The sequence below is a fragment of the Oryctolagus cuniculus genome, chromosome 10, assembly GCF_051225735.1.
Source record: "Oryctolagus cuniculus isolate XC-2025 breed Fujian yellow rabbit chromosome 10, ASM5122573v1, whole genome shotgun sequence".
Taxonomy (NCBI): Eukaryota; Metazoa; Chordata; class Mammalia; order Lagomorpha; family Leporidae; genus Oryctolagus; species Oryctolagus cuniculus.
Window position 1 is genome coordinate 35,997,351 of NC_142876.1, and position 16,348 is coordinate 36,013,698.

The window sequence follows — 16,348 nt, forward strand, 5'->3', positions numbered from 1 at the left end:
AAGACTGTCTTACTGGAATTGAGGAATATCTTTTTTTTTTTCACGATTTACTTATTTATTTGAAAGGCAGAGCCACAGAGAGGCAGAGGAATAAACACACACAGAAAGATGTGTTTCTGCTGGTTCATTCCCCAAATGGCCACAGTGGCTGGACCTGGACCGATCTGAAGCCATGAGGCAGGAGCTTCCTCTGGGTCTCCAATATGGCACAGGGGCCAAAGGGCTTGGGCCATCCTCCACTGCCTTCCCAGGCAGATTAGTAGAAAGCGGATCAGAAATGGAGCAGTTGGGACTCAAATCAGTGCCTGTATGTCATGCTGTCACTGCAGGCTGTGGCTTTACTTGCGATGCTACAACACTGATCCCATTTGGGAATATCTTTAGGCTTCTGGAGCAATGTCTTAGTAACAATTTATTAAAATCTTCTCTGTGATATCGCATCTTCCAGAATTACTCTCCTCCATCCCTCTGTCCCAGGGACTAAGGTATGAGGATATCATCAGTGGGCTCACTTACCCATGACTTCTGATTTGGCTGTATCAATAAGTCTAGAGAGAGATCAGAGAATGAGTTTGGGATCTTTCTTAACCCAGGTCCCTCTAGTGTATCATATGGGGCTGATTTTATTCCTTTAGAAAAAATTGCAACTTCTTTAAGAAGGCCATCTCTATACAACCCTCTCCTTCCAATTCTGGCAATTACTCCTTCTATCTCTCTTCAGGCTTAGCAATGGTAACAAGGCCATTGCTAGTCCTGTTGCTCTTTAACTTCCATATACTCCATCACCATTTTTTAAAAAAGTTCTATTGAATCTTTTTCAATTCATCTGAGTTTAAATGTGATATAATTTCTTGACTCCAAATAATAGAGAAGTTATGAGTTAGTTGGAATAATCCAACACTAACCAAACTGGTTTCACAATTTCAGAATGCTTGGGAACTTAGAAACAGGGAAGGGTTATAAATGTGAAAAGGTCAGAAAAATAAGGCTTCAGTAGGAGACAAGCTGAAACTGAGCCCTGGGGAATGGTGATGGGGAGAGGGCAGTTGATAGAGGCAAAAATGATCCAACTTTACTACAAGGAGAGAAATATGAGACAGCACGTGATCTGCATGGTACTGTAACATTTTACAAAGTGAAACTCTTGGTCTACTCAAGGTGAAATTTCCAATCTGGCTTTTCCTGGACTTCAAAGGCTGTACCCAAGTGTGGTATAATAACAAACATCTTTGGGCTTTATTGTTAGTTGCTGGCACAGAACTCAGACCCTCTTGTTTATAATGAGTCTCTTTGACCATACCTGAGTTGATTTGGAATCAGGCCTCTGTATAACTTTAGGGTGATACTGGTAACCAGAAGATGAAATATGTGATTAGAGGGTTGGCAATGTTAGTAACATGCTCTGAACTCCAGGGAGAAGGGAGCTGAAACTGGGATTAAAAAGAAAAAGCCAATACATTTGAAGAGCTACAGGGTTGGTGACTATCTTAGGGTACATGGAATATGATACCTGAAAAGAACACAGAAGCTATTTACCCCGTATCATACCTGGCCCTATGTATCTTTTCCATTTCATTGTTTCTGAAGTGTATCCTTTAAAATAAAGCAGTAATCAAGCTGGTGCCGTGGCTCATTAGGCTAATCCTCCACCTTGCGGCGCCAGCACACCGGGTTCTAGTCCCGGTCAGGGCGCCGGATTCTGTCCCGGTTGCCCCTCTTCCAGGCCAGCTCTCTGCTGTGGCCCGGGAGTGCAGTGGAGGATGGCCCAAGTCCTTGGGCCCTGCACCCCATGGGAGACCAGGAGAAGTACCTGGCTCCTGCCATCGGATCAGCATGGTGCGCCGGCCACAGTGTGCCGGCCGCGGCGGCCATTGGAGGGTGAACCAATGGCAAAAAAAAGAGACCTTTCTCTCTCTGTGTCTTTCTCTCTCTCTCTCTTCACTCTGCCTGTCAAAAAATAAAAAATAAAATAAGGCAGTAATCAATAAGTAAAGCACTTTGCTGAATACTTTGAGTCATTAGCAAACTATTTAAAGGGACTTATAGGAGTCTCTGAATTTATAGTCAGACCTGAGGACCTCCCTGTAGATGGTGTCTGAAGTGGAGGAAGTGTTATAGGACTTAGCCTTTTAACTTGGAGTGTATGATGCTACCTCTAGGTCAATAGTGTAAGAAAATTGAGTTATTAGACATCCTGTTAGTGTTGCAAAATGGGTTGTTGATATTGGAAGAAAAAAAAACTGATCACAGTTTCTCTCATTTTGCAGCAAGGTACTCTGAATTCAAAACAGTCAGAGGGTCCATTGGTGTTGAGTATGCCCATGCCTTTCCTCAGTGACTCTTAATAACAAACCCATTTTCAAAGTCAGTAGTGTGACCTAACCTACACTGCTCTTGTCCAGCCCTCCTGGGGGACACCCACCAATGAAAGGATGTGAATGTCCCATGAACTGGTCACTCCCCAGCAAAGGAATATGTTAGAAAGTCCCAGGAAGTTTAATGAGGATACACATGGCAAGTGTTCTCTTTCTTCTTCCTTTCTCTCTTTCTTTGTAAACTGGAAGGACTTTAGCTAATGCTCCATAAAAACTGGCTTAATATACAGTTATTACAAAGCTTCAGATTTTTGACAGATTAAGTGCTATTAAATCACCTTACTGTGAAGGCACTGAAAGGTCACAAGATGAATTAGTTTAGGCCATCTTCTCTGAGTCTTTTGCAACCGGCTCCTTTCAGAACTGCCTCCCGCCACCAAGGAAAAGAAAGAAGAATAAAAGAAAAAGTAACGGGGAATTATGACCCTCTAAATGTCTTTAGGATGGGAGACTGTGAAGAATGGCACTGCCTTGTCATGGGAGGCAGATGGGTTTTTATCAGCTTGGAGGGCAATTTTCTACTTTATTTTTCCCCCTTTGGTTGACTTTGATCCATAAGGTTGCATTTTACCCTTTAGGAAGAATTTTCCAGTTGACAGACTCAATGCCCATATCCTATCCTAGTGTTTGGGAAAGAGAAGCAAGAGAAAGGAGTTCAGTTGGATTCAGTATTTTTAAAAAAAACATCACAACTGTTTTTTAGAATTTCTTTTCTTTCTGTGTTTTTGCTATTAGAACTGAATCTCCAATTTATATAGCAGATTGCTACTCTCATAAATGCAGTTTTGAAGGTTCTGATAAAAAATAATACATACACAAGGAAGTGTATCCCACACATTAAGGATTACTTGCAGAAAGGAAGTGTATGGAATACTGTTACTGAAGCATAGCAGGACCAAACAAGGATTACTAACAGCCATGGTAGTTGTTGTAATTTGAAAACTGTAGCAGTGTTTATTTTTCTGCTTTTTGACTTGCCTGAATAACCCATTTACAGAGAAACCTCAGAGATGAAAAAAATGAAAGTCAGCCTGAGAATATGGGAAAATTATTTCCTACAATGGCAACTTTAGTAGTTGTCTTTTCCCAAACAAGTAAAAATGAGACATGATTCTAGTTTTTATCTTTGTGTTTGACCTCATCTCTCAGTCAGTTGCTGGCTGTGATCTGGTGTGGCTCTGGGTGGGACTCTGTAAACACCTAGTGCCTTGCTCCAGGAGATTAGTTATGGAAATAGGTCCCCTCAGTGCACTCCAATCATATGCACACCGCTTCATACTGATCTGCTTCTTTCTATCATTTTCACCAAGATCTAATCTGGGAAATCTCACACTGAACATGCTAAGCACATACGCAGGGACACGCATCGCTTGTATTTTCTTTTTGTGACTTCTTACTGTTCTTTTTCTTTAACTCCAAAGCTTCAGAAACTGGGGTTTTGTATCTTTCAGGTGTTTCAATAGAAGATCACTTTGGAGTTGGGCAGGTGGCATAGTAATCTTTCTATAGCTTTGGTTTCAGATCTCCACCAAGTATAAACCTGCATCAAAGGGAAAACAGAAAGTTCTGGATAATGGGTTGTTTTGAAGAAAAAGGAAAATAGACAAACATTTTACTTAGCCCTTTCCATATTCTGTGCTATGCCTGTCCTAAGTCCGCTCACTTAAATGAGATTTGAGAAATCTACAACTTATCTCCAGTCATACCATACTTGTGGCAGCCTGTTTCTGAACACAAATTTCTCTGACTTCAAAGGCCACACTCTTTGATAGACAAATGTCTCAGAGATTTTAGATGTTATTCACCAATTAAATTAGCCCTTGTACTTTTCTACAATGTGTGAAGGATTGTGCCAGGTGACCTCATTTCATTCTCACCAACATACAACAACCCCATGAGATAGACTACAGATTGCAATGTGCAGGGATTCCTGGGCTATCCACATTTAACAGCTAAAAGAGTGATGATCCTGAGACACTCACAGTTGGGAATTGATGAAGGTAGGCCCAGAGTCCACGTCTTCTGATTTTCTTTTATAAAATAAAGCTTCATTGTAAGTTGTATTTATTTTATTTATATTTATTTTAAAGACAGAGAGACAGAGAGAGAGGAGGGAGTGTGTGTGTGGGAGGTGGGGGAGAGCGAGCAAGAGAGAGAGGTCAGTTTTCTATGTGCTGGTTCACTCCCCAAATACTCACAACACCTAGGAATGGGCCAGGCCAAATCTGGGAGCCATGAACTCCATCTGGGTCTCCCACATGTGTTGTGGGGACCCAAGTAAGTGAACCGTCACCTGCAGTCTCCCAGGTGTACAACTAGCAGAAAGCTGGATTGGAAGTGGCACTTTGACTCAAACCCAGGCACTCCAATACGGGCATCCTTAATGGCTTCTTAACCACTGTGCCAAATGTGTGCCCTATGTCTTCTGATTCTTACTGTAGGATGTTTTCAGTGATGCTCACCTGAATTGGTGGTTCAGGATTCTCCTAATATTATTTATCTCCTTTGCTCTTAGTGTCCATGTGGTAGCTCTATTTCTCTGTTATAGCAGTGGGAAAATAAAAGTACAAACTCTCACAGATGCTCTAACTCAGTTTTATGTTCCTTCTGGGAGCCTTACTTATATGTTGTGGATATTTCCTGCTTTCTCTTCCTCAATTGGACTATCTTTCCCACACATATGTAAGATTTCTAATTTTATTAGAGAAGCTCTATCTTCAATACTTGGGTTTTGTTTATTGAATTAATCAGTAGATCATGCATTTATTTACATAGGAATCGGAGGCTGTACCAAATTTGGGGTCTAACTGGTTAGCTCCATAATCCTTAAAACTCTCATTGTTCTCCACATGAAAAATAAATTCTCACAGACAGAACACTTTCACACATTCTCAAATGCACAGGTTCACTTACACTTCCATTGTTATGTCACTTTTCCTTCAAATATCTACCCAAATTCCAATTCTTCTACAAAGTCTTTTTAAACTATCTCCCTCCAAAACATCCTCATATTCTGGATTACTCAGTGGACATTTACATAAAGTTGAGTATTTACAATTATTCTTTTCTTGAAATGTTCTAGCTTCTCATTTGTACTCTGATAAGCCATGGGATGGTTAGTCAAAAACCTCATTTTTTCTTGTATTTCTTGGTGATAACAAATAAACAATAAATGCTAGCTATCCTGGTTAAACTCTATATGTATCTTAGATATGCACCTGATGCCCATTCCATTACACTTTTCCTCAAGGAGATAATATTTGACAATTTCTACATGTGCTTTCTCTCTACAATTGAGGGCTATTCTCTTCCTTTCTCATAATGTATGGTGTGGTGACTTGTCCACATTAGATGCTCAAAAAATACTAATAAATTTATCTTCATGGATTTTTGATTTTCAAATCAAACAACATAATGCTTGTGAAAGCACTTCACAACAAATAACAGTAAAATGTAAATGTGTGGGATTAACGCTGTGATTCAATAAGCTCAGTCCCAGCCCAGCATATGATCTGATGGTGATGATTTAAATCCTGTAGGGCAATATGCAACAAATCCTTCTTAGACCTGCTTGCTTTTAAAAGGCACAATATTATACTAGCTTATAATCTCAAATTTCCTGGTTAAAAAAATACATTTCTAGTTGAGTGTGCGTCATGCTCCAGGGCCCTACACATCTAAATATTTAACAGGATTGCTTTATATGCCCTTATGCCGATGTTGCCGATATATGATTTGGCTTTTGCCCAGTGGGTCCCTGGGCTTTTCATCATCCAGTGCATATATTGGCTGCAGAGAGCCTGGGCAGCAAGAATAGTGGGGTTGCTGAGGCATCGAATGCAATCAGAATGTTATTTAGAAAAGCTGGGTTGGCAGCCAAGCTTTGCACACACATCTTTTATTACACTGTATCTTTGTGACATATTATTTCTGCTTCATAAGGTCACCTGACCCCGAATGGGACCTGTGGTCCATTGATAACACAGCTGGATGATGGTTGTGGCATGAGTTAGGACTGGACACAGAGAAAGATAAGTTTCCAAATGTCCCGCTTGTGTTGGCAGAGTCTCACAGTTCTCTTCTGCTCCTTAGTGCTCCCTTTTCCCTGCTACTGGTGCATTGGCAGGGTTAGAGGGGAAAGGGATGGTTTAATTCAAAACTGCTTTGAGTTGTTTAGTGAGGGTTGTGTGGGGGAAAGAGAGTCATGAGACGTAGATAAAAATCCATGAATTTCTGCAGATTAACTTCAGTCTTAAGACCAGAATCCACATGCCAGACTCCAGAGCAGGATTTCTTTCACTGGGGCTGCTTTTTTTTCTTCATCTGTCTGGGGCTTTCCACTGGCCATCTTTCAGTCTCAATCTCAGAATTCACTATGTAATATTCATATAACCTTGGTGTTAGTTGCCCACTAATCAGAGAAGGACTCACTTTCTCACTAACTCACCCAGCTGTTATTTATTCAGCATCTACTCTGTACCAGGCATTGTTCTGGTTACTAGGAGAGAGTATCAAACAAGACAGAAGGCCCTTTTCCTTATAGAAATTATTTTAGAGTGGGGACAGAAAGATATAATCAAATAAGTATGTAACATAACAAAACTAAGCCATTATAAACACTATGATGGAAACATAATCAGTAAAATTAATATAAATGTAAATTATAGATTGGAGGTAGAGGACGAATCCCCTCTGATGAAGAGTTCATTAACTTAAGATATTAGTAACAAGGTGTCAGCAATGTCAAGGTTATGGAAGAATGGCCTTGAAAAGACTGCAAGGTATAAATAATCTTACCCTGTTTTTGGAGCAGGCTGGGGTTGGTGTTTCTGGAAGCTGAAAGCCAGCAAGGAGCATGCTTTGAGGTCAAGTTCATGCCAAATTCTGTGCATATGTCTGGGTTTGACAAAGTTAAGTTTTTGTTTTATTTTCAATGGAGAGTTGCTAAAGGTTTTTAAGATGAAAAATTAGCATTTCCTTGTTTTTCTTTATAATTTCACCATCCATTTACACATCTCTAAACCCTATTTTTTTAACTTTTGTGAATGGAATTGTAATATATGAATGTTTTAGTATCTTGTCATTTTTGTTCAAGTTTATTCTCGTGACATAATATAGAGGGTTATTTTATATGTCAAGACAATGTTTATCAGGAAAAGAATGGTGACATTGGAACTTTTGAGATGCTGGAAAAAACATATTTCCTGATGAGAGTAATAATTATTCTGGTGTATTTTTTCACGTTTAAGTGTTAAATAGTACACCTAGGTATATAGATATTCCTGAATGTGTATGTTAGATAAAAATCCTAAAAAGCACTACATTTAATAAGTTTTTCCACCAAAGTCTGTGAGTATAAAAATTTCCCAGGAGGGATGAATTATCCTTTCCTTCATGGTGGTTTTACCAGAGAAGCAAGGAGGAAAGACAGAGCAGATGTGTGGAAAGCTAAGGTGTGCTGTAGATAGTGGATGAATGATACATGATGATGATTAAGCTGGGAGTACAGCAGGCCATTCGTTTAGCTCAGTCAGTAGACAGCTTAGTGACTTGAACAAGTCACACCTCTATTCAGAAATTGGTTTCAGCAATTGTGAATGAAGAAATGATCTTTTGTCAATTGGCACATAGTTGTTACTCAGTGTATATTTAGAAACTTTTAGACTCTAAATGTGTACTTAGATACTTTGATACTAATAGACTCTAACACTTAAGCTACCCTCAACATCTCCAGTGTCCAGATTCTTTTACTCTATAACCTAGGCTGGAATACATCACTCATAGAGCATCGTATTTCTATCTCAAGAATAAGCACCTGGCTCCTGCCATCGGATCAGCGCGGTGCACCAGCCGCAGCACGCCGGCCGCGGCGGCCATTGGAGGGTGAACCAACAGCAAAGGAAGACGTTTCTCTCTGTCTCTCTCTCTCACTGTCCACTCTGCCTGTCAAAAAAAAAAAAAAGAATAAGTTTTCACCTTTTGACATGTAGACAACTTTGCATGTTGGTGAAATCACAAGAAACCTGAACAGCCATCTACTAACACCCAACATACTACTTTTTCAAGAGTGCAAACTCTATCAAGTAAATTTATCTGAAGTATTACTGATATATTCTTATTTGCATATATATTCCATATTATTCACTTATTTTTAAATTTTAATTTATTTGACAGAGAGACAACAGACAATCAGACACATACACACAAAGGTGAGTGGGGAGAACTCATGCTTGGTTCACTCCTCGAATGGCTGCAATGGTTGGGGATGGGTTGGGCTGAAACCAGAAGGCAGGAATTCAATTTAGATCTCCTATGTGGGTGTCAGGAACCAAACTATCTGCTGTCTCCCATGGTCAGTAGTTTCAGGAATCCGGAGTTAGGATCTGAAGCTTGTTATTGAACCCAGGTTCTCTGATATGGGAGATGGGCATCTCAACTGCATCTTAATCACAAATGCTTGCCCTGCTTCAATATAATGTAGAGTCAGATATACTTGAATTCAAATCCTGGCTCTGGTTAACTAGATGAACCATCTTGTACCAGTTTACCTTTCAAAGTTTATAATTTAGAGACCACTAGAATCCACCTCGTATCTTTGTGGCAAACAGTGAGTCCAGCATAGTGGGAGTCACATGACGTACCCTCAGCCCACATTGGTTTCCTCCCTGACTTAACTCTCCACAGGTCTTCTGCAATCAAATCAGGGGTTTCAGATTGGACAAGCTAAACATCTCAGCTGTCCAATTATTTTTATCAGCAGCATCACAGTGATGCACAATAATGTCATTTGCACTTGGGATGGGATGCACAGGATGCACAGTAAGGGTTAGTATAGAAAGTAATAGAATATGGCTTTCCTTTCAGAAAAAAAAAACAGCTTCATTGTTTCACTAGGTGACAATACCATGCTTCTTTTGGAACAGTGGGCTGAAAAGTAGCAGTACTTTCTCTTTCCCAAAATATATTTTCTTGACCAAGTGGGTGCATTCTGTCAGACAGGGCAGCTACTGACAGCTAGGTGAGGGAAAAAGAGGAATTATGCAGGCATTTGGCAGTGTAAATGTTAGAACAACTCAACTGTATGTGTGTTCAGGAGAGTTCAGTAGCTTAGGTGAATGCAACTCCAAGAAATACAATGACAGCTTCCTTTAACCATTATGCTAATAGACAGGGTGGGAGGTGTCTGTTAGAGCAGGCACTGGGGAGACAAGACTTCTGGGCTCAGAGCCCACTCCCAGCAACATCTCCCACTGTGATCTTGGGCAAGTTGCTGATCTTCACTGTACTTTAGTTCTATTTCTCCATCGACAACCTCAAGCTAATAATAGTTACCTTCACTGCAGGGGTGGTACAAAGATTAATGAGTTAATGAGCAGAACTTGCTGTGGAGAGAAGGCAGGCTAGAGAATGTGATCATTTCCACAAATCTCTGATTTGCACAAAGGCTGCCCACAGTAGCTTTCTGAATGGTATGCTCATTCCTTTCTTCTTCTCTCATAATGAACCATTCACCCCATTTCTCCTATGAGGTATGAATGCCCCTGTCCAGGAAGTGATGATGGCCCCCTATCCTAAGTGTAGTGTTTGTTAAAATGATAAAAAGAGAGATCCTACATCATAGAATTATGGAAAGTAGAAAAAGACAAGAGAGATATGAAATCTTAACCTTAACATAAATAAATAACAACATTCACAATTCTGCAATTCCATCTGAGAATAATAATCAGTGATGAGTTGGAAGTTTTTTTTTTTTTTACAAAACCAGTGTCACAATTCAGATAATATAAAATAAAAAAATAAAATAGCAGTTTTAAATGTATTTCTGGTGTAGCACACCCAGATGCATTATGATATTACACACAGGAGTACTTTGGAAAGTTTGTGGAAAAATGATATTAAAACAAAAATTTATATTGAAATAAAAAATGAAAGCTGTACATATTTTATAACAGATTTTCATATTTTTGAAGACTCTTTATATATTAAGTTGTAAGATTAAACATACTATTGTGCTTTGCCTGGTTTCCTGCTCAAGGTCAGAGTGAGAAAAAAAGCATCAACTATTACCATGTGTAGAAAAAAATCTCAACCATTCAAATACAGCCTTAGGCTTGGGTTAACAAGAAAGAAAAGCCAACAACAAACAAACAATAATTCAGTTTTAAGAACAGGGTGTGGGAAAATACTATTAAATACATGGGAAATTAAATTAATAAATAATAATAATCATTATTAATTATATGTTATACTTGATCCCATTCATTGATCATAATCTTGGGAAGTTTAAAAGATAGAGAGTATGTGGTTCATAGATAATGATGATGTTGCTCTGCATCACAAAGCCAGTCCTGGTGAATTGTGATTGAACCCATGTCAATCATGTCAATATTTTTGTTTCTATTACCTTTGCCCAACTTCCTAGAGTGAAGAAGGATTGTAGCTCAGGAAAAAATAAATCATGACAGACACTATAATATCTATAGGCCAAGTTGGAAATTATCCATGCGTTCATCCAGTCATATAATCATCTTCCAAATACGTGATAACTGCCATGATGTATCAAGTGAAGTACTACTAGTTAACAGCATTGAGCCGAGATAAAGAAGACTATGCCCTTTACCTAGCTCTAGCAGACAGGGCATAGAAATGTAAAGGCAAAAATTTCAGCAAGAATATCTTAAACCAGCAGAATAGGGCTTGATCCTAGAATTATGGGTGCTTGACCCCTGCTGGGTACTGTGTTTCTAAGACTTTAGGCTTTTGATTCCTGCCAGAAGAGATTCTAGAGCAATCAGGTAGAGATGCTAATATGATCTTGGAAAAGAGATATGAAATATATATTCTACTGATTTCTGTTAACATTTTCTATGGGCAGTACAGCAGATTGCAGTCTGGTGGAAGAAAGCTATAGTGGGAATTAGTTTACTCATATTCTAGCTGGAAAATTCTGGGCCATATTAATAATAATCCATTGGTCCTCTAGTTTTAGCACACCTGAACACCTTAGGCCTGTTATCATTTGCAAATGGGTCAGGAGATAGGAAACCCCAAAAGATAATCTAAAAGCCATAAAAAGCTCAAATTGCCTATGTCCTAGTTTTTCCACACACAAGCTCCATGTTCTGTAACTACTTGGTTTCCTCTGTCACTTAGGATCATCACAAGATGTTATTTGTGCATGATGGAATGCAGAAAATAGCATCTTATGCATTGCTGTACCTGGGGCTAAATAAAGAGACAGTGATCCAAACAATCTCTGTTACCTAACATGATGAATGCAGATGACTCAGTCACATTCCTTCTACATAAATCTTACCAGTGGGTACCAGTTGGTAGCATCCTCTTCTCTCATGAATTCATAGTACTTAAATGTTCTACTTTCTTGACACAGAATCAGTTACACTCTTTATGATTTGTATCTCTTTTGTTGATACATTTCCAATATGTACTCAATTTTGCAATTATGCAAAGTGTTGTACTTTTATACCTTTCATTACAAAGCAATTTAGGAGTGTGTCCTTTTTGTCAGAGATGGACTTTCAAATAAGTTTGCTCTTCTCCCCTCCTCTATCTAAAATATTGAAGACATTTAAAACATGCTTAATTACTCTTTTTTTTTTTTTTTTGGACAGGTAGAGTTAGACAGTGAGAGAGAGACAGAGAGAAAGGTCTTCCTTCTGTTGGTTCACCCCCCAAATGGCCACTGTGGCCGGCGCTGCAGTGATCCGAAGCCAGGAGCCAGGTGCTTCCTCCTGGCCTCCCTTGTGGGTGCTGGGCCCAAACACTTGGGCCATCCTCCATTGCCTTCTCAGGCCACAGCAGAGAGCTGGACTGGAAGAGGGGCAACCTGGACAGAATCCGGTGTCCCAACCAGGACTAGAACCCGGTGTGCGGGCGCCGCAGGTGGAGGATTTGCCTAGTGAGCCGCAGCTGCGGCCATAATTACTCTTTTATACAGTGAACAAGTATAGCTGATTCTGAGGTATATTTCCATGTGCAATTCTGATATCTGTGAAATTTGTCTTTCGTATCCTTTCATTTGGTTCTCAAGTGCCAAGGTTTTTGCACATCATTTCTCAGTGAAAACTGCCTAAATCTCAGAATTTGGAGGAAAAGAAAAAAAAGATATATTTAGCCAAAGTTTAATTAACAGATGAGATGTTTCATAAGATGAGATTTTCAAAGTCAGCAACAGCATGTGAACCTTGCAGGAGAGAGTAAGGAATTACTGTAATAAGGGCCAGAGAGAACCAAAAAAAAAAAAAAAAAAGAAGGTTTAAGCAAAGGGAGAGATGATTGGATTTATAAATTTAAAAGATGTGTCTCGCTTCTGCTTCCATGGGATCATTTTTTCTAAATTAAATTATAAGAACTAATGGGTAAATAGAAAATTCAGTTTACAGAAAATTTCTTTAAGGCCAGATTTGCTAACCTAATCTTTTGCAAGAAGTCAGAGAATCTTATCAAAGAAAACATTTAGAAGCTCACAATTGCCTGTATTTCAGATGTGTGTATCTGCAATGCATGTCTGTATCCATGCATGTTGATGTTTGACTTTGAGCATGCTACAAACTCTGGGCCTTAAAAATGAGACAGTTTGGATAAAACGATTTCTAAGGTCTCTTTCAGCTTTAATATTTTATGACCATGAAATTAGTGCATTAGAAACTGATTAAAATCTAAGACACTATAAAACAATTCTTTTCTTCAACCTTGTGAATGAAATGAATCAGAGATATTACTACCTTCAAGATCAACATGTGTGCAGCATTTTATTGTCTGTCAAAGATACATGCAGTGTACCATTTGAAATCACATCATACTGAAAATTATTATGTCTATTTTGCTAATGAAAAATATAATGTTTAGAGGAATTGTCTGTCATAAACAGAATAAACAACTAGCTAGTGGTATAAGCAAGAGCAGGCTAGGAATTCTCTATATGTACAAATCAAGAAAATTGTTCTTTATATTTTCATCATGATTTTTAATGGCTAGATGGGTTTATTTATAAATTAACTTTCAACTTCCTTGGCAATTATACCTGGTTTATTTCTTTGCTTATCTATTAGCAGTTACCCAAAGGACTTTATGGTCAGAATCGCTGCCCTTTCTTACAGTTCAAAGCATAAGAAAGCATGAAATAAGGAAAATTTTACTAAACTTACAATTTTGATCAAGGTCTAATACGCATGTTTTCTGTTGTTAAAGGAAAAGTCATTGATGCGATTATTTAGGTGATTGTCAAGATTTTATTGTTTGCTCTGTAGAGATACAGCCTTTGGGTGTAGGGAAAAGATATATTTGTATCTTTCCTGGAGTTTTATTTTGTTCTAGGGGTTCTCCTGTCTCTCCCTGTTTAAATGTGTTGGTATACACGCACACATATGCAGACACTTCTCTTGCCATCACCATCAGAGCCTTCCTAAGCCTGCTTGATGATGGAGACCTGGCACTCCCTGTGACAGAGGTGTTGCTCATAGATTTCAGAAGGTTTTCTGTATGTCCCTTTCCTCCCCGTTAATTCCTTCCAGGTATGCCTTTGAAATTTTAACTGCACTTCTTAGCTGCTCTTTGGATACTGCCATCTTGTGTGCTAATTACTGCATAAATGCAAAATTATTTTTTATCATGTAGAGCACATATATCATTATGTATATGATTGGCCCAAACTTTCAGAAATCAAGCAAACAAGCAGCCTGATATACAATCATACAAGGATTGGGTCCAAATTATGTAAGAATCACCCGGAGAAGTTTGACAGTGAAGTCTTTCAAAGATAAACCTATGGAAATGGCTTACTTTTGACAGCCCTTTCTGGAACTTCGGCAGCCTCTTCCCTACCCCCTCTTCCTTCTCTTCCTTCATGTCAGACTGGGCTGTGTTTGAAATTCCTCAGCCCACCACGTGTGTGCTGTCTTTATATATACACTCATCTCTCCCGAGGAAAGATTTCAACTTCATGGCAAAACTGAAGAAAGCATGTCAGAATGCTGTCGGAGAGAGAACCTTCTTTTCTACAACTGTTTTTGGACGCCAGCCAAAATTTCCCCTTTCTGGCTTTTACTCTTGACACTCTCTCCCCAAGGAGTAGAAGGGATATTTTAGCAACTGGCAGGTTTTAACAGTGCCCCTCAGTACCAGCATGGGCAGTCCAGAATTCAGAGTCCTGACTCTATCTTCATGTCAATATTAAATAAGCATGCCATTTTAAGACAACGCAGGGCAACTTTTCTTTTGAGGCTATCTGGGGAGATTTTTTTTTTTATTTTATAAAGGGTTTTATATAAGACATCAAATAGTTATGAGGAACGTGGCTGTGCTTTTTATAACACAAGAAAGGTTAAGAGCAGAAATTTTTATAGACACTATAAGAACTTTCAAGGGACTAAAAAGCTCAGTGGACTCTAAAGACACATTTCACCTTCAGGAAGAGGATTCAAGTTCACTGAGGAATCAACAAGTTACAAGGGTTGAGATCCGAGGCAGGGTCCCTGGTGTTGGCTGAGCTCTGTGTGAAATTGGCTTTGCAACTAATTGAAGAATTGTTTCGTGTTTTGTTACAGCATAGCACACAGGGCACTGGTCTCTGGGAACGGATGAGCAGTAAGATTTAGGCTCTGGGTTAGCTGAAAATAAAAGTGTTCTTTATTTTGGTATTTCTTGGTGATTCAAACTAAAGAAAAGTGTGGTGTTTGTATTGAGGTGTTTCATGGAACACTTTTTCCCTGGATAACTTTTTATCCTAAGGTAGGATGGCGACTCTGTGTTGAAAATGAAACACCTTTGGGAGACAAATACTAGTCAGAGGAAATTCTCTGAAATAGGCAGAAGAACTAAATTCAAACAGAAATCAGTTTACAAGAGAAAGAATAGACTGCACATGAAAGTGAAGTAGACTGGGGGGCCCGCACTGTGGCATAGAGGGTAAAGTTGCTGTCTGCCTCGCACACGGGCACCATTGTGAATCCCAGCTGCTCCACTTCCAGTCCAGCTCCGTATTAATGTGCCTGGGAATGTAGCAGAAGATGGCTCAAGTTCTTTTGTCCCTGCACCCACGTCGAAGACCTGGAATTAGCTCTGGGCTCCTGGTTTCAGCCTTGCTCAGCCCTGGTCATTGCTGACATTTGGGGATTGAACCAGTGGATGGAAGATCTCTCTGTTTCTCTCTCTCTCTCTCTCTCTCTCTCTCTCTCTAACTGTACCTTTCAAATAAAATAAATATTTTTAAAAAAATGAAATAGAAATAAAAACAGAGAGAATGGAAGCAAATATGTGTTATATAAAAATAAAGAACATGCTAAAATCAAATTGTGTGCATTTACCACTATCCCTTTCAATAGTACACATTCTGAGAAGTTGATTTACATTCTAATACTGTCATCTGAAATCAACCTCTATCTGCAAGAATTGTTATAAGATATATTAAGCCTGAGGCTTTTAATGAATGAGTATACAGTGACTTTGGCCAAGATTCAACCAAATAGTGATTTAAATGAACTGAACAGAAATTATTGCTTATTCTATCTTTTCTCTAGAGAAGAATCCGTTTAGTGAGAGCTGGCTACCATTATCTCTAAACTAAAAATCCAGAAGTCTGATACAATTTGTTTTCCACTACCCATCTTAGATCTGTAGACATCCAGACTGGAAACCAGATGGCTTGGATTGTTTTCTGGAAGGAAGACACCTTGTAGAGAAGATGAATTCTTCGCACATGTATGAAAGAAGCTCTCTGCACACAAGCTGCTTTACAGTTTTGACTTTACAAATGATGTTCTACAATCTCAAGTCTTTAACCTTCTCCTGAGTTTTTCACAAGCTTTTCAAGGACTTGGGCAAGTTTAATTTCGATTAGAAGCCCAATTACAGTTATTTCAAATCATATTGATATCTTCTTCTTCTTCAAGGTCTTTATAGTCAGACAGTCTATATATAATCTGTCCCTGGAGGACGTTCTGTAGTAATGTTTT